The sequence below is a fragment of the Pogona vitticeps genome, chromosome 4 (genome assembly GCF_051106095.1).
Source record: "Pogona vitticeps strain Pit_001003342236 chromosome 4, PviZW2.1, whole genome shotgun sequence".
In the NCBI taxonomy this organism is placed as follows: Eukaryota; Metazoa; Chordata; class Lepidosauria; order Squamata; family Agamidae; genus Pogona; species Pogona vitticeps.
In genome coordinates, this window is record NC_135786.1 from 34,322,567 (window position 1) to 34,337,656 (window position 15,090).

A 15,090-nucleotide genomic window follows, 5' to 3' on the forward strand; every position below is an offset into this window, starting at 1 on the left:
ATTTCCCTTTCCTCTGTCCCATAAAAACTAAATCTGGTACCTGACAGGAATAATATTTAGGTTCACAGAAACACCATCGTATGACTTTGACAGCTGCTTTGAACAGTTTCTAACTGGCAGCATTTTTTTTAGTGCTGCATTTTCTGTCAGCGTTTATGTCAAGGCTGAAGAAAAGCAGCAGTGCAACACGAATTCTGTGGAAGGCCTATTCTTTTTCCTCAGTCCAGATTTATAATGGGACCTAGTTGTAGCTTTCTCAGAGTTCCACACTGAGCAAGGGAAACGATAATCAAGCTTTTTTGTTGTTGTTGTTCTGTGGAATTGACTGAGAAGAGTTGCCACCTGATTGGCATAAAACTTCAGATGGGAATGTTTTCAGATGCTGGCAAAAACATGTTCAACCTACCATTCTATGTGCTAGTTAAAGTATACTTGTAAACTGGAAGCTAAGTCATAGCAACAGGACTTCTTTCTTGTAAGGTTGAAACGTTTCACTACTCATTCAAGTAGCTTCTTCAGATAAACTCACCTGGATGACTGAGAATCTTAACAGATTGCAATGTGCATTTACTTAAATTAAATTGCTTTAATTGTTTATATATATAATTTCATTAAATAGCACATTCCTGTACCTAGCCATTTAATATATGTAGCATTCACTAAGTTCAATACTTTTCACATACTTTGGTGGGATGGGTGGCTGCTGTTGGTGAAGCAGTGTCATTCTTTGTTGTTAACATTCACTCTTATTTGTGAAAGAAGCTATATTAGCTAAAGAACTGTCTACGAAAAAGGACCCTAATGTCTCAGATATGTGCGAGTATATAAAACAAAAAATGTGAATGAGTACAGTTTGATGTGCTCTTGAATTTTTTGAAGCATCCAGTTGACGTTCCTTGGAAAATACAGACAGTGTACACTTTTGGTACACTTTCTCTCATACAGCCATGATTTGTTACAGATTCACTAGCTTAACACGAACTCAGTGTTAAGCTAGAGAAAGAAATTTGAAAGGAGAGGAAAGGAAATTTCACATTCCTTTGATCATAGTATCGTTGATGTTCTAAGGTGTCTTGAGATAAAACTGGGTCTGTTTTCCAAAGACAAATGTATTTGCTCTTGAAAGCCTCTCCAGCTCTCTCTGTCTCCAACCATAAGCTGTGCTGTCGTTTACTTCCACCATGTGAGTTTACATAGCATTATTTTTAAAAGGAACCTCTTACTCACATTGGAGTCACCTTGTTGGTTTCTTCCTGGTTCCATACTATTTAAGTCCAGAGAGTTTCCCTTTAAAGCATGCTGTTCTGAGCCTCCTTTGCTAGATCCTGTGCCAGTCACATGTTTTTTCAATTAGCTCAAAAGTTTCCCAGATGCATCAGAGGCCTCAGTGTGTCCAAAATGAAATGCACTAAGCTGAAAAATAAGGCTGAGTCAGTTGTCTCTGAAACGGTAATTATGTTAGCCCACACACCATGGAGCCTGACCTCTAACTAAGAGCGACCTCCTAGCTCATCTGAACTTTTATTCACTTTTGATCAAAACAGCTGTAAGGTGTGTCTATAAAATATCCATATACAGTGTGATCCTGATAGTTTACTAGTTGTTTTCATAATGTGCTGTGGCCATGGTAACCATTATCCTCATGTGGTTTGAAAAAGAGAGATCACTTTCCTTGAACCAGCCAGGCTGGGAACCTCAGGAAAATGTTTGCTGTCATATAATGGTGGGCCATATAATGTAACTGTTATCTTTTCTAAATCAGTGTGAAAAACTGGCTAGGTTGCTGGAATCAACCATGATAGTTATCTGTTGTTTTATTTTTTGCTTTTCCTTTATTTCTGCTTCTTTATAATATGTGGCACTGATGAAAGGTTTTATCCATTTTATAATCAGCTTGGATCTATTTTGCTATTCCTCTGTTGGCTCTTGATGTCTCTATGTCAAAGGATACTTGTGTATGTGAATTTTTACCAGAAGCTTGGTATTGTATTCCACTGCCGTTTTGAACATCTAGTGGATGTGAAGAACACAGCTTTTTGGTGGTGCTGCCCATTCTGGAGCAAATGTTACCACCATGCCTGGTTTCAGAATGCCAGTTTCCACACGACCAACAGGAGCGGTCCCAATCCCACCAATTTTGTAGACATCCTGAAGGGGCAGACGCAGAGGTTTATCAGTTGGACCAGTTGGTGGCAAAATAGAATCCAGAGCTTTCAGCAGAGTAGTTCCACTGGCACTGCCATCCTTACGGGTCACTTTCCACCCCTTAAACTATGGCATATTAGAGCTGGGTTCCAACATGTTGTCTCCATTCCAGCCAGAAATTGGCACAAAAGCCACTGTATCTGGATTGTAACCAATTTTCTTTATGTGTGGGCTGACTTCTTTAAGGATTTCCTCGTATCTCTTCTGGCTGTAGGGTGGTTCAGTGGAATCCATTTTGTTAATACCAACAATGAGTTGTTTTACACCCAGAGTATAAGCCAGAAGGGCATGCTCACGGGCTTGCCCGTTCTTAGAGATGCCTTCCTCAAATTCTCCAACACCAGCAGCAACGATAAGGACAGCACAGTCGGCTTGGGAGGTACCAATAACCATGTTTTTGATGAAATGTCTGTGCCCAGGTGCATCCATGATGGTGACATAATATTTGCTTATTTTAAGCTTCCAGAGTGAGATATCAGTAGTAATACCACATTCACGTTCTGCCTTCAGCTTGTTTGAAATAAGTGGTTTTTCCCTCCTCTTCAGATGTGTAGTGTAGATGCTGTTGTTTCAGCAGATTATATCTAATGGTGTTCCTCTGGTGATATAAGTATCTTTGATCCAGCTGAGGAGGCTATCAGTGGAACAGAAAGAGGAAAGATTTTGGTTGTGGCCTCATTCCTCTGCATTTCCCACCCCAATCTGTTCCAGAGGAGGTTAAGTGACCTGTGAAACAGTATGAAAGAATATTCCAGGGACTGCAGTGGGAAGAGGAGATTCTCTCTGACCTTATTCCAATAGTGGAAACTTTTACTGGAGCACAGAACAATCTTTCCATCCACAGGAAAAGAAAACACTGGGCACAGGCTGGTCACTGGATACAGTGATTTTGGATTGTTTGATGTTTGTTTGGTACATATAGAGAGAGATAAAATCAGTTTACACACACACACACACACACACACACACACACACACACACACACACACACACACACACACACACACACACACACACACACACACACACACACATTATAGACATAGAACTTATGTATTTGTTGACCTATATCCCCCGAATGTCTCCAGGAATTCCCCCAGCCAGAATTCTGAGGACTTTATCCTTTCAAAGTGTTTTTAATCATTTACACCTGAGAGATAATGACTCCATCTCAGACATTATCAGAATGCAAAAGGCAGAGAAAAAGTTTGTAATATTGGCAGAGGAGGATGACAGGGTAAGGAAGGTTACAGAAGAAATAGTGCTAATATTGCACGCTGTTGACAATTGAAACAGGGCATCCTTGGTTAAAAAAGCATGAACGTCATTTAACCATTGTGATCATTTACTGAATAGTACAGGGAATATACATCAGTGTGAAACATTCACCCTTTTCTTTCATTTCGTCATTGGATCTAATAAACTAAATAAGCTTAGTTTCTTAGTCTGGTGTGTTGGTTCCCCAGGGTCACAATCTGAAATTTGTGTTAACTCAACCTTTTTCGTATTTGGAATGACTTTTTTACTTGACAAAAAGGAAAAGGATCAAGAGATCATGACTTGTTACAGAAACATGCAGCTTGCTGATCACTTTTTTGACTATAATTTTTGAAAAGAACTCTTGAGTGTTCATTAGGACCTTCCATGTTTTCTTTTTTCTTTTCCTTTTCCTTTTTTTCTTTCTTTTTTTTTTTGCACACTTGCTTGCTCATGCTGTTAATCCCCCTTTCATTTCTTTTGAAATTTATCTATGCCTACTGGCAAAATTAGCAGTCTTAATTTTTGAGAAATAACTAATAAGACTTACAAAAACACAAAGACAAGCACTTTTTTCATATCCACTTTAGATGGATACTTGGCAAATATATGTATCGAAACAGGAAAAGGACAAAAATGCCATGTGGCCCCCTGTGCCTAATCGAAAACAAAGGATGGGTAATATACCTTTCTTGTTTATGTGGTGTTGGATTGATACTGACTTTGGGTATGACTACGCAGTGGCAAAAATACTCTTGGATCTGCAGTTTTTCAGCTTGGATTTTTTGGGGTGAAATCGCTGTAGCTGTCCAGGTGACAAGCAGTTTGCTGGAGTCATCAGGGACAGAGGCAGAGAGCTATGTTTGCATGAACCTGCAACAGCAGAGCTGCCTTAGACAGGGTTCCAATTGACATTTTGACAAGATGCTAATCGGCAATTTCCACCTCTTTAAAATTTATTTTTCCTAAATTGTCTGCTCTGTCCCAGTGCTAACTTGAAAGTCATGTTGTTGTTTTAAAAGAAACACTGTATACATCAGGTGCTTGTTCGCGGGGAACAGACACTCCTGCAAGTGCTCCTTTGTCTTCAGATCAGGAGAGCATACACAGAAGAAAGCAAAGCAAAGTGATGCCATCCAATCAAAGCAAATATAAACTGCCCCTGTTAGCTTAAGAAAAGTAAGACAGTTCTCCACAGAAAGATGATTTCATAATGGGCTTCCTCTCAATGATCTTTATATCATGTAGCCACCATGTCTTAATTCTAATTCATGTCTCCGTAATCCAATGCAAAATTGCAGGGTAAATGGCCAATATCATCCCTCCCTCCTTAAGTTACCTTTTCCAGGGTTTTTAAAGTATAGAATATTCAGAAATAGATTACCATTGTCTTCTTCTGGTGGCACTTTTGGGTTGTAGATCTTGTCAGTGGCTACACAAGCTGTTTCTTTTCTCCAGAAGGCATAGTAGGGGATTGAACTCCAGGCACCCAACTCACTGAGACATCCAGCCAACAGTACTTTATTAGGCCACTTAAAGGCTAAAGACAGCTGAGTGTCCTACTCCTCAGGACTCTTCTTTGGGCTGTACATCACAGGACTTAGGAGACAGGGGATATAAATAAAGAAGTCCAGAAATCATCTTGAACAAAGTTTGAGGCTTAAGGACCTGTGTTATTATGCGTTATATACCATCAAGTGGCATCATAGAGACCCTAATAGGGGTTCTTTAATAATAATAATAATAATAATAATAATAATAATAATAATAATAATAATAATAATAATAATAATAATAATAATAATAATAATAATAATTGTGTGCCATCAAGTCAATTCTGACTTATGGTGACCCTTTCAGGGTTTTCTAGGTAGAGAGTACTCAGAAGTGGTTTCCCATTCCCTTCTTCTGGAGGCGCTTCTCAAACTGTGGAACTCGCCCAAGGCTACACAGGCTGGGGGAGGAAAAGAAAAGGGATTTCCATTGTATTGCTGCTGAGAGGCCAGAACCATACTGGCTTTATGATTGATTGATTCAATGCTTTTATACACTGCTGTTTAGGCAAAAAAAAATGTGCCAGAGTGGCTTACAACCCTTTTTTGAGAAACTAAAAATGAATCCTCTTTCGGCTAGATTCCATCAGGTAAACAGTTCCATCTGGTATTGCAAAATATAAGACTTGTGAATAATGACTCATTTACTGCTATTTTAATCTTCTGTGTTGCTGTCTTTATTATCTTCAGCATTGCTTTTTAAAAGGTAACTAATTCATAGTTGGGTGCCTTCACAGGGGTGCTCATCTTTGTCACTGGCAGTTTCTGTACTGAGCCTCTACTGAAGCCAAAACTGTGCTCATAACCTGGGGTTCAATCCCAGGTAGACGGTTTAAAGCTCACTCAACCTTCTATTCTTCTGATAAAACAAGTACCCAGCTTGCTGAGGGCAGGGGCAAAGTGTAGCCTGCATAATTAGCTTGTAAACTGCCCAGAGAGTGCTTTAAGTGCTATGGGCCGATATATAAGCAGCATGCTTTTTTTCCCTGTGGCACAATGCACTTTTCCACCAGTTGGACTGAACTGCTCCCTGCACTTTTCCCTGGACAGTGACAGCTTGGGCATAGTTGATTCATGCTTGGTTAACATCAAGATTACATATTGGTAATGCAGAGTATGAGGCTGGAGTTGGGGCTGCCATGTGCTGTCTTTGAAGATTGGTCACAAAACCACTTTCATACAAAAGATTGTGGCTAGGCTGCAGATTGGACCTATTAAGTGAGAATTGATCTCACTGATGGTTAAACAGCATAATTTGTTGCCCTATGATTTCTCAGCACCATTCAAAGTTATGGCACTTGCTTCAAGCCTTCCATGCTTGCTAGGGACCTGCACATCTCAAGAATCACCTGTATTCTCAGATGGACCTGCCCATATACAGAGACCATTTTCAGAATCTCTCCTGTGAACGTCCCTGACAGTGGTAAAAGTTACATGATTTTTTAAAGGCTGAAAACCTTGTGATCTTATGCTGCTGCTGCTCACCTTCTTTACAGGGCCATCTTGATGGTGTCCTCCATTTATGGAATGCTTTCCATGGCATGTAAACAACAAATTATGTGGCTCTTTCCAGCATCCTTCGCCCTGATTATTTCAATATTCAGAAACTCATGTTGCACCTCCCGGAAACAGATCAAACTATAGTGAATCTACCCATCTCCCAAAAAGTAGAAGCCCCTGATAGGGGCTCAGAAAGGTGCAGATAGGGACACTCTGGGCACAGATTGGTTCACTCTAGTGATTGTGTGTGTGTTTAGTCGTTTAGTCGTGTCCGACTCTTCGTGACCCCATGGACCAGAGCACGCCAGGCCCTCCTGTCTTCTACTGCCTCCCGGAGTTGTGTCAAATTCATGTTGGTTGCTTCGCAGACACTGTCCAGCCATCTCATCCTCGGTCGTCCCCTTCTCCTCTTGCCGTCACACCTTCCTAACATCAGGGTTTTTTCCAAGGACTCTTTTCTTCTCATGAGATGGCCAAAGTACTGGAGCCTCAGCTTCAGGATCTGTCCTTCCAGTGAGCACTCAGGGTTGATTTCCTTTAGAACTGATAGGTTTGTTCTCCTTGCAGTCCAGGGGACTCTCAAGAGCCTCCTCCAGCACCACAATTCAAAGGCATCAATTCTTCGGCGGTCTGCTTTCTTTATGGTCCAGCTCTCACTTCCATACATCACGACAGGAAAAACCATAGCTTTGACTATTCGGACTTTTGTTGGCAAGGTGATGTCTCTGCTTTTCAAGATGCTGTCAAGATTTGTCATCGCTTTCCTCCCAAGAAGAAGGCGTCTTTTAATTTCAGGGCTGCTGTCTCCATCTGCAGTGATCATGGAGCCCAGGAAGATAAAATTTGACACTGCCTCCATATCTTCCCCTTCTATTTCCCAGGAGGTGATGGGACCAGTGGCCATGATCTTAGTTTTTTTGATGTTGAGTTTCAGACCATTTTTTGCACTCTCCTCTTTCACTCTCATTACAAGGTTCTTTAATTCCTCCTCACTTTCTGCCATCAGAGTGGTATCATCTGCATATCGGAGGTTGTTGATATTTCTTCCGGCAATCTTAATTCCGGCTTGGGTTTCTTCCAGTCCAGCCTTCCGCATGATGTATTCTGCATATAAGTTAAATAAGCTGGGGGACAATATACAGCCTTGCCGTACTCCTTTCCCAATTTTGAACCACTCAGTTGTTCCATGACCAGTTCTAACTGTTGCTTCCTGTCCCACATATAGGTTTCTCAGGAGACAGATAAAGTGGTCAGGCACTCCCATTTCTTTAAGAACTTGCCATAGTTTGTTGTGGTCCACACAGTCAAAGGCTTTTGCATAGTCAATGAAGCAGAAGTAGATATTTTTCTGGAACTCTCTGGCTTTCTCCATAATCCAGCGCAAGTTAGCAATTTGGTCTCTAGTTCCTCTGCCTCTTCGGAATCCAGCTTGTACTTCTGGGAGTTCTCGGTCCACATACTGCTGAAGCCTACCTTGCAGGATTTTGAGCATAACCTTGCTAGCGTGCGAAATGAGTGCAATTGTTCGGTAGTTGGAGCATTCTTTGGCACTGCCTTTCTTTGGGATTGGGATGTAGACTGATCTTTTCCAATCCTCTGGCCACTGTTGGGTTTTCCAAACTTGCTGGCATATTGAATGTAGCACCTTAACAGCATCATCTTTCAAGATTTTAAATAGTTCAACTGGGATGCCATCACCTCCACTGGCCTTGTTGTTAGCCAGGCTTTCTAAGGCCCACTTGACTTCACTCTCCAGGATGTCTGGCTCAAGGTCAGCAACTACATTGTCTGGGTTGTCCGGGATATCCAAATCTTTCTGATATAATTCCTCTGTGTATTCTTGCCACCTCTTCTTGACGTCTTCTGCTTCTGTTAGGTCCCTCCCATTTTTGTCTTTTATCATGTTCATCTTTGCGCAAAATGTTCCTCTAATATCTCCAATTTTCCTGAACAGCTCTCTGGTCTTTCCTTTTCTGTTATCTTCCTCTATTTCTTTGCATTGTTCATTTAAGAAGGCCCTCTTGTCTCTCCTTGCTATTCTTTGGAAGTCTGCATTCAGTTTTCTGTAACTTTCCCTATCTCCCTTGCATTTTGTTTCCCTTCTCCTCTCTGCTATTTCTAAGGCCTCGTTGGACAGCCACTTTGCTTTCTTGCATTTCCTTTTCTTTGGGATGGTTTTCGTTGCTGCCTCCTGGACAATGTTACGAGCCTCTATCCAAAGTTCTTCAGGCACTCTGTCCACCAAATCTAGTTCCTTAAATCTGTTCTTTACTTCCACTGTGTATTCATAAGGGATTTGGTTTAGATTATACCTGAGTGGCCCAGTGGTTTTTCCTACTCTCTTCAGTCTAAGCTTGAATTTTGCTATGAGAAGCTGATGATCAGAACCGCAGTCAGCTCCAGGTCTTGTTTTTGCTGACTGTATAGAGCTTCTCCATCTTTGGCTGCAGAGAATATAATCAATCTGATTTCGATATTGCCCATCTGGTGTTTTCCATGTATAGAGTCGCCTCTTGTGTTGTTGGAAAAGAGTGTTTGTGATGACCAGCTTATTCTCTTGACAAAACTCTATTAGCCTTTGTCCTGCTTCGTTCTGAACTCCAAGGCCAAACTTCCCTGTTGTTCCTTTTATCTCTTGGCTCCCTACTTTAGCATTCCAGTCCCCTAGAATGAGAAGAACATCTTTCTTTGGTGTCAGTTCTAGAAGGTGTTGTAAATCTTCATAGAATTGTTCAATTTCAGTCTCCTCAGCAATGCTGGTTGGTGCATAAACTTGGATTATTGTGATGTTGAATGGTCTGCCTTGGATTCGTATTGACATCATTCTATCATTTTTGAGATTGTATCCCATTACAGCTTTTCCCACTCTTTTGTTGACTATGAGGGCTACTCCATTCCTTCTACGGGATTCTTGCCCACAGTAGTAGATATGATAATCATCTGAGCTGAATTCGCCCATTCCTGTCCATTTTAGTTCACTGATGCCCAGGATGTCGATGTTTATTCTTGCCATCTCCTGTTTGACCACCTCCAGCTTCCCAACGTTCATAGATCTTACATTCCAGGTTCCTATGCAGTATTTTTCTTTACAGCATTGGACTTTCCTTTCACTTCCAGGCACGTCCACAGCTGAGCGTCCTTTCGGCTTTGGCCCAACCACTTCATTAGCTCTGGAGCTACTTGTACTTGTCCTCCACTCTTCCTCAGTAGCATGTTGGACGCCTTCCGACCTGAGGGGCCCATCTTCCAGCGTCATATCTTTTAGCCTTTTGTTTCTGATCATGGGGTGTTCTTGGCAAAGATACTGGAGTGGCTTGCCATTTCCTACTCCAGGTGGACTGCGTTTAGTCGGAACTCTCCACTATGTCCTGTCCGTCTTGGGTGTCCCTGCACGGCATAGCCCATAGCTTCTCTGAGTTACTCAAGCCCCTTCGCCACGACAAGGCAGCAATCCATGAAGGGAACTCTAGTGATTACATTATCTAATTGCTGCTTTTTTAAAAAGAGCAAACCAACCCATTCCCACAGCACACCAGACAGGATAAATGCCCGTCTGACTCAACCCTAGGGGTGCTCCTGGACCCAGTCTAACACTGGAAGCCCAGGTGGACTCGGTGGCCAGGGGCGCCTTCCTTCAGCTGCAGAAATTGTACCAGCTACGGCCCTGCCTGGATGAGCGGAGTCTCATGACAGTTACACATGCACTGGTAACATCTTGTATAGATTACTGCAGTGCGCTCTATGTGGGGCTGCCTTTGAAGACGGTCCGGTGACTGCAACTGGTCCAGAAGTGAGCTGCGCAGCTGGTGAGTAATTTAAATTCTGTTTTAATTACATTCACTACCAATTGCTTCCTGGACCCAATTCAAAGTGCTTGTTTTGACATACAGTATAAAGCCCTAAACGGCTTGGGCCCTGGATACCTGAAGGACTGCTTCCTTCCATATGAGCCTACCCAGCAGTTAAGATCTAGCCAGGGGGCCCTTTTGAAAGAGTCGTCCCTCAAGGAGGTAAGAGGGATGGCTTGTAGACAAAGGGCCTTTTCGGCACCTGCCCCCAGACTATGGGATGCCATCCTAACTGAGATTTGTCTGGCTCCGATGCTGATAACATTTCGGTGCCAGGTCAAAAGGTTCCTGTTCCAGAAGGCTTTTAATTGAAATAATATCAACTGTGGGTCCTGATGGCAACTTTTAGAGTATATATTTTAATTGTTTTATCTTATTACTGTAATTAAATTGCTGTAAGCCGCCCAGAGACCTTTGGGTAGTGTGGGCGGCATATAAGTTAACTAAATAAATAAATAAATAAATAAATAAATAAATAAATAAATAAATAAATAAATAAATAAATAAATCCCTCGATTTGTACTAGCATGAATGCAAGCTAAGCAGGACATACCAGAAAAATGCACAACCCCAGGGGTAAAGCATAGCTTGAATGTGATGTACTAGAGGAGCAGGAAGATCCAATTTACACCTTTTAATATAGCCCAGGAATTATTGACTCCTGTTTCTATGGAGGTAGTTCTCTAACTCTCCAGCAAGCTCAGAAAAGTTATTTTTAAGACTACAACTCCTGAAACCCCAGCCAGTATGGCTGCTATAGCATCCCAGGAGGTTCTCAGCATCATCTGAAAGGCAGCCTTTCCAAGTTGTCAGAGGGGCTCCAGTAGTAGTTTATCTGATGTAACTTCAGTGACAGGAGGTGATCATCTTCTTTTCTCAAATATCTTTATCACCAATACTAATCATTTTGTGCTGTTAATAACGTTAGTTTTGTTCCTGTGCTGATATGCTTGAAGTTTGTGCTTTTTATTGTTTAGTAAGTTTTTATTGTTTAGTAAGTCCATGGGACTGGAAAATACTTTGAAAGGTTGAAAATAATAATAATAATAATAATAATAATAATAATAATAATAATAATAATAATAATAATAATAATAATAATAATAATAATAATAATAATAATAATAATAATAATAATAATAATAGAAACAGCAGCAGCAACAGCAGCAGCAACAACAAGAATACATCTGGATTCTGTAAGATACATAAGTTCAGACTGTATAAGGAACATTTTGTTAGATATTGAAACACACAAATTTTCCTTACACTGCACTTACTTTCCTTTTGGCATATTCAACTGATTTTTCCATGTGGAGGAGGGTTTTGATTAAGTACCGCTGGCATGGAAGATTGAGCCAAGAAATTGCAGAGCTCTGTCATTGAGGGCAGCTGCCATGATTACGGGATATCTCATAGTCAAACCGGTATTTTCAAAAATTTGAAAGCATAGAATTTGTTTTCCCTGAAACTGATGTTTATCACAGCTATTTGGGGAGACCTTAAAAATGTACTCAATGATTGACTGCCCCATTGTATTTTGTATTTTAAATGGAAGAACCGATTATTGTGTGTGATAGATGCAGTGCTAAAAGGACTCTAAACCATGTGCTAAGATTATTATTCACTATTATGTCATTAGTGTATTATGACAGTTACTTTGTCTTACTGTCTGTGCTTTGAGTGTGTGTCAGACAGGTTTCGGAGAGATCAGTGAGTAGTAAGAAACATTTGGGAATATAATTACAAGCACATAAAAGATATTGGCTGTTAAAAAAATTTAGTGCACGTTGCAACATATATTCTAATTCCAGGAAGGTTAGGTATATTTTAAGTGCAACTGAAATAAATAGCAACATTTAAATTCAAAGCTCCAATGATTTCATTACGATTCTCAGTTAAGGCCATACAGAAAGTGAAATTGTTATTACTATGTGAATACTTTTTAAATTAATGCATTAAAAATAGCATAAATTGAAGTAGCAAGGAACTGTGCAACTTCTGGATTAAAAGTGCTTAGCTATGACTCTCCATGCCGTATTTGCAAGAGAAGCAGGAATTTGGAAGTTGCTTCCCCTCCCTTACAGAAAGTTATCACTGACACCAGCAGAGGCTTTCTTGGAAATTTGAAAATAAGTTTCAAGGGGCTATTTTAGTTGAGACTGTTGTAAGAAGAGAGAGAGAGAATAAGGTAACCTTTTCTCTCCATTACTCTAATCCAGAAGCGTTTTTTCACTGCTCAGAGTATAAATAAGCAACATGCAATGTTGACATATGTTCCTTTTCCTGCCATTCTTTTTTCCCCCAAGTACCCCTAAATGTCCTGGTTTGTACCCCTGAGAATACATGCATCCCAGGCTGGGAATCACTGCTTCTAATCCCACCAAAACTATGCATGCTTTCCATGCCTAATGAAAAAGTTCACATCTGTTGTATTTGCATAATTTACATCATTTGGCTCTCAGTGTGCCTGCCTGCCTTTGAATTCTGCCAAAAGAGATAGTGTAATGTTTGCTTTGCTACTTCAGATCAGATTTTGACAAAGTTGCCATTTTGGAGAACTGCTTCCAGAATCCCCCAACCAAGCATGGCCAGCGGCTGCACTGGCTGGGAATTCAGGAAGTAGTTATCCAAAAACATAACTTCTTCAGACACTGAAATAGATCTAGACTCACCTAATCCCGTGTTGTGTTCCAGTTTCCTCTGGAGACCTACTAGCAAAGAGTGTCGCTATATGTGCAGTTCTTTTGGCAAGAGATATAGCATTTTGGAAATAGGATACTCTGAGCTCAGTCTCTAGTAGCAAAGGAACTTGCCAAAAATAGCACAAAAAGTAATTGGTAAAGCAAGCTTGATGCTTTCCCTCAACCCTTGTCTTGTAAAACTAGTTCAGTCTTGATAGTTAAACATTGCTCAAAAAATGGGTCCTACTATACAAGACTCTTCAAAATATGGCAGAAAACTGTACATCCAGAAAATGATAGAAGAATTATGAATTGGCATCTCAGAATTCCTAAGATCACGATGAAATCTAACTTAAGGATTTATTCTGCGAAGCTCTTATTTTGTGGTTTGAAAGGAGAACTTTGTGCTTGGTTAGCAAGACCACATGAAACTCAGAAAGTTCTCTAGAAGCAGACACTGAAACCTGACAAGGGTTCATATTTCCCAAGCTGTTTTTTGTTTCTTGGATTGGGTATAGTGAAGATTTACGTATGATTGCCGCAGTGCTTCTTCCAGCCCTTTACATTTGCAAAGCGGTTAGCCAGTGTGGTGTAGTGGATAGAGTAATGGACTATGACTCAGGAGTTGTGGGTTTCATTCCCTGGCTCTGCTATGGAAACTCATGGGTGGGTGGGTGTGCGGAACTGGTAAAATCACTCCTTAAATAGCTCACTTACCTTGAAAACCATTAAGTTCTGACTTGATGGCACATAACAACATGACTTAAATAGCCTTTGTACTTCCACGAGATACATGGCCATATGGAAATCCCAGTTTGTAATGGAGGTGTAGGAATGTTTGTTTCCGCCTTAGAATAAACTAAGTTTCCTGAATGTGCTGCTCCTTTGCTTAATCAGTTGCCAGACCTTTTGTTGTCTCTTTCCACATCTATTGTGTCGATCAAGTAAAATTGGCAGTAGTTTCACTTACTTTTAAAAGGAGGAAAGTCAGCTTTTTCCAGGCTATGACAGCATTCATCTGCCTGTTTAAAAATGCAATTTCCCTATTGATTTTTTTATTAGTTATTGAATGCATAATGAGTATTATCCAAATGCAAGTTCCATTGTTGAAGGCCTGATCACACTCCACCAAGTGGACCATTCGGAGAAGTTATGCATCGTTTTGTTTTGTTGCCCAGAATTTAGCTGCTGAATAAGCCATAAATGACTCTTGTTGTTCTATTGTTTCATTACCATTAGTCACGGTGTTGCATAATCTGTTAGTTGACTGGTGTTGCATAATCTGTTAGTTGACCATTATGAGCAAATGCACCTCAGACTTCCTCCTTCTTTTCAATGTATTTTATTTAGTGTGTTTCATTAATGCCTGAATAAATTATATATGACTCTCCTACAGGTGTACCTTCTGTCCCTCATAGTATTAAATGTCTCCCAGAAGTATGTGGGGGTTTTTTTTAGAATTTCTCCTTTTGAATGTAGGTTCCTGTCCTCTTTCTTAGCCATCGTCAAACATTATATTAGCGCATATGTGTTAACAATGGCTGAAATCCTGATGTGCATTTACACATAGGTTGTAATTTTTGGAAGCAAATTGCTGTAAGGTAAGAAATCTCTATAGATCTTTTATATTGTATACTAAATTGTATGACTTGATATGCAATGGATAAGGTCTATGGAAATTTCATAACTTTGGGCCATGCATCTCTGAAAATCACATTGTTTGCATAAGGGAAGTTGCTGAATTGTGAAGAATGACAAGCAGTGAGCCAAAATTTTTCAGAAGACAATTTTATTTTTCATTCTCTCGCTCTCCCTCTCTCCCTCTCTCTCAGTTCCTCTCCCTCCCTCCCCCTCTTTGTCTCTGCCTAAATCAATTTGATTTATAAAATCATTGATTTTTAACCACCCTGTGGGCCAGGATGCCAGCAAAGTTGCTGCTGCTATTATTTGTGGAGGCTGCGTAAAAAGCAAACCTTTCAGTGAAAAAGTAAAACTGTGCTACAACCATTGCAAATGTCACCTCAGAGAAATGGTTGGAGAGTTATC

The 15,090-nt window shown here is 40.4% G+C and overlaps 1 protein-coding gene and 1 pseudogene across 2 annotated transcripts in view; one reads left to right on the forward strand and one right to left on the reverse strand.

The window, feature by feature from the left end:
• The window catches only part of SNTA1 (syntrophin alpha 1), a 77,905-nt gene that overhangs the window by 18,565 nt on the left and 44,250 nt on the right, over positions 1-15,090 (forward strand). The window lies entirely within an intron of this gene.
• Positions 1,813-3,607, reverse strand: LOC140706538 (elongation factor 1-alpha 1 pseudogene; annotated as a pseudogene). Its single transcript, XR_013545036.1, has 2 exons — positions 3,555-3,607; positions 1,813-2,767 (listed from the first exon to the last, which is right to left on the reverse strand). The product of XR_013545036.1 is annotated as an elongation factor 1-alpha 1 pseudogene (transcript).